Here is a 4736-nt window from a genome sequence, read left to right as displayed (position 1 = left end):
TTATACAAAAAACCCCAACCCATTCAAAATGACAAAATGTGTTTGGATAGAAATTTAAAAAATTCAAGGACGTTTGAACGTTAGCTGTCATTATGGTCCAGTTCACTGTTTATTTCTTTGGTATGCATCTCCTGACCTGTATATAAAATTCATAGTTTCAGAAGTGACATGTGCAAGCCTTGGACAACTGGGGAAAAGGCATATTTCCTGACCTTGTAACCATAGCAACCACTTGCTGATTGGTAGCAGGCAGCCTTTCCATCCTTTACCACTGAAGGCAAGTATGTGAGATTGCTGGCTTTGTTTGTGGCTCTTGCTTTATTTACATGCAAACATGAATGTCAGCCTTAAAATCCCTCTTCCTTTTTTGTTCATTTGTATGTTTTTGTTGAACATTATGTTAGGACAGCAGGAAGTGAAAGACTCTTATTTCATAGTTTTGCAATCAATTTATTACAAATGTTAAAGCAATAAATGATTTCACTTTAACACATACACATACTCTCTGAACAAAGTTAGAAAGACCAACAAAATTCTGCTGTTTGTGCTATTAAGGTGTGCTTACCGCAAATGGAAATGTTTTATAGCTGATACCAGCTTGCAGGAAAAAAAAATATATTTATTAATGCACTTCAATAGGAAGCTATTAATAAAATAGCATTTAATTATTTTTCTATATTTTTCTTTCCTTTGTCATTTTGATATTAAGGTAGACTCAGCAAAATGTAAATTATAGAGTGCATAAGTGTGGAGGCTGCATCATTCTAGGATTAATGTTCAAAATTTTCCCTTCACCATCATATTAAACAGGTTGGAGATTCTCAGTCCAGCTGAATTCTTTGTTGATAGTAGCCAAAACCACACCTCCCCAAAGCCACCACTACAGCTACTTTCTCCTGAAAAAAAAAAAGAAAAAGAAAAAAAAAGACAGAGAAAGAAAAAGGGCTACATTTAATTCAGCATGATATATAATCTGTGCAAGAGTGACATAGACTAAGCGTGCAATGGACACATTTTCTTCTTATCCTGAAAGAGGCTACAATTCCAGGTCAGGACTGTTGTTAGTGATAGCGAAGTTAAAGGGAAGCCCACTTAGCCAATGTCTTGCTTACACTATAATAAAGTATACATTAACAAAAGAAAGCACTTCATGATATCCCATTTTCAAGGCTATTTTTTGAGAAAAAGGGAGAATTAATTTTCTTATATGTGAATGGTATACAACATGCTTTTAATTTAACGGGTAACATCAACACAAAAAAGTATTTTTGAATAATTCTTTTGTATTTAACTAGCATTTTTACAGGTGTCTTTTAATCACATTAATAATTGCTTTATGATGGGTTTACACAATTTTGAATTCTTTATATTAACAGGATTCTTCCTGCTTGCATTCTTTCTCATTAATTATTTCAGAAATCACTATTATTAATTACCAAAAAATTAGAAGTTATATTAATGCATTAAACATTGTTAGAGAAACACTAGAAGGCAAAAATTCTTCAGCTCCTGCAAAAGTATTGCTATAGAATGTTCTAAAGTTTGTATGACTCTAACTGGCTTTTCATTTTTTATCTAACTCTACTGTCCATAGACATAATCAAATACTGAGAATACAAGTATTCACTTCACTTTATATATATGCATATGTATATATATAAACATTTACATGCATGCAGTATGCAGCCATTTGAATATACATGCTGAAAATGTTAAACAATGCATGTTATGGCTCTGTTCATAACAAATTATTAAGTAATGCAACCAGCAAATTATGTTTCTAAGTATAGTGCTAATACATCCATTGTTTTCGTGAGTATATTTATCTTTCAGTTCTGCAAACATGTATGAATTTACTCACAGAAGTAGTCAAATTTAAGTCAAATGATACTTTGGCAATTTCAATTATTCATTTGCATACATTTTTCAGAAATCAGGTCCTTTTAAAATAAGAAATTTAAACTTTCACTTTGCAATCAGATCTAATGCAAAAAGATTCATTTCAAGTGTACAAGCCTCTCTCTGGGACCTGTTTAAAAATCCTTCTATTTAAAACTCATCCTTACTTATTTTCTTTCACATGTAAAGGTCATTTGCTAGTGCACTTAAAAAAAATACTCCCCAAAGAAGTCATGCTCAAGGAAAACATTATTTAATTCTTAAATAGATTAGTTTGCAGTGTATTTAATGTTTTGAATAATTAAATTATTTTAATAATGTTTTATCAATGAATATAATGATTTACTCTGACCTGGCAGGCATACTCACTGAGGAAAAAGATCTCTTCTTAGCAGTTAAATTACAGACCCCCAGTAGAATGTAAAAGAGAAAAAATGACTTTGTTAAATTTTCAATCCTTTCTTAATATAAACATTAAAAATCATAGGATTTTGAAAGGAGAAGCAGCTTAGGTTAGTGAAAGATTTTTCATTTTTTACATAGTGGTTGTACTCAGAAATAATTTGCTTTTACTAGAATGCTGTAAAGTTCTCTCTCAGCTCTGATGTACTGTATAAAACATTTCTTAACTCATTAATGTCAAATATAAATTAGTTTTATATTGGAATTTTAACAAACCAGACTCTACAGGCAACATAAAAAGCTAGACCATTGTCAGAAATGGTGTAAAGCCAAATGCAAATTTAAACCAGGTATCATTTATCATAAAAGATATACACACATAAAAAAAGACACATTACACTTTCTTGGATGTCCTGAAAATATTGTTGAATACTACGCAACACTATTAGTAGCTGGAATGTTGTAAACAAAAAAAGACCCCACCAACACAAAACTCAACTGTTTTAATTGAGCCAATGCAAGGTCATTGTACCCATGTTATTAAAACACTTTTCTTGGATATAACAATTCTGGGCTATGGCTACTATCCAGTGTAGGAGTGTCCTGAATATGATTTTTCCCCATGTGTATCCTTTGAATATCTGAGCAAGCATGTTGTATTGTATTAATATCATAATTCAAAGGGAAATTTATTAAACCTCCCCCCTCCCGGTATTCCCATCATAGCTAAAAGTTGCAAATTCTATATGGCAGAGCCTAGACAGTAATATCAAATTTTAATAACAATTTCTCTTCTTCAGTCAGTGCTATACTGAAGAAAAACATAAATTGCTGTGACTGACCGTTAGTTGTTAGAGAAGCAATCTGACTTCTCCACACCCTTATTTCAGTGTATCTGCTCTGTCCCTCAGCTGTATTAATGATAGCATGAAAGGTCACATGATAAACGAGTGACAAAAATATCAAAACATATTAGCCTGTAGCTTTGTTATCAGTGTATGGCAGAGATGACAGAAAATTGTATTTTTCCCCTGAATAATTTTGTGTTACATTTTGCTGGCTAGGCAGAGTGAATTAGGGAGAAATTTCTGCCTCTGACTGTTTGTCTCTTTTTCTGACATACTTGAAGTAATAATATACATTAATAATAGGGAGTAGGCACAGGGAAGAGGTAAGAATTCAAGAGCAGACTGTCTGTTTCAATTTTACAAGGTGCTGTCCTTGTTTCTTTTGCGACACAAATTTTGTTGAAAAATATGCACAGCATTGAATGTTATTAACACTACCGATAATGATCTGTTGTATATAATGGATATAGCAACTGAAAGACAAATGCAAAAGAGAAATAGAAAAATAACTTTAAAGCAATGAGGTTACGTTTCCACCCAGTTGTACTTCTCGCCACTACAAATGCACATACTCAATAATTAAATAAAAGCAAGCACCAACAATGCTTGATCCAGCTCATTGTGACAGAGCCCTAGTAATTACGAATTAGAGACAGATATTACTCCTGCTGGTTTAAAGGCTGGCAGGAGTTGCAGACCCTGGGGAGATGAGGTTAGCAATCTTTGAAAGAGAAAATAGAAATTGGTGGGAGCTTAATATCTTATGGCCTATCAGTCTCCATGGTCAGGAGTTAAAGTCATGCCATATCCAAGCTCCCTTTGCTGCTGGCAAACAGCATCACTGGCAACTCAGTCCTTAAGCTCCTAGCAGATCAAAAGCTGTTGAATAGAACCATTCTGTAAGGCAAGAAGAGAGGATCACAAGCCAACCATGAAAAGTTATATAATTAAAACCTTAATAAGCTGATAGCATACACATATAGAGAGAGTATTAGTGATCCACTGCAATACATGTGAAGTATGAATAAAAATGAGGGTGCACTACTTTCAATGAGCAAGCGGCACTGGAAAAAATCAGAAAGTCTTTGAATCTTTACCAAAATTTAAAACTGATCTTTAAAAACTTTCTCAAATATTTGGTTAACTTTTTAATCTTCATTATTATTCATTTTCATGCACCTCCATACTTTTAATTTCCATCTGAGAACAGAACTGCAGAAATACTTTCTGAAAAAAAGTTGTTTGTGCAGTATTTATGATCTGACACAGACAAGACGACACCAGAAATCTCATGTGAGAACATTGTTCTCATGAGATTTCTAACCAATTTTACAGAGCAACACAATCTGAATAGTTTGAACCTATTCCCAAACTCCAAACCTTTTAAGATATGTGTCTTACCACAAATGCCTTGTTATATTGTGCAGAAACTGAGAGTGAGTGAGGTGATAGTAAAGCCTGGAAGCCTATCTGAATTGTCCAGTTTATCAATCATTCTTTTATTTTCTTTTTTTTTTATTTAAAATAATTACATATATATGGGTGTGTATAATTATATATATGAATAAGCATATGTGTATAACTGCT

The sequence above is a fragment of the Leptosomus discolor genome, chromosome 5 (genome assembly GCF_034619465.1).
Source record: "Leptosomus discolor isolate bLepDis1 chromosome 5, bLepDis1.hap2, whole genome shotgun sequence".
NCBI classification, from domain to species: domain Eukaryota; kingdom Metazoa; phylum Chordata; class Aves; order Leptosomiformes; family Leptosomidae; genus Leptosomus; species Leptosomus discolor.
This window is presented reverse-complemented; position numbering follows the sequence as displayed.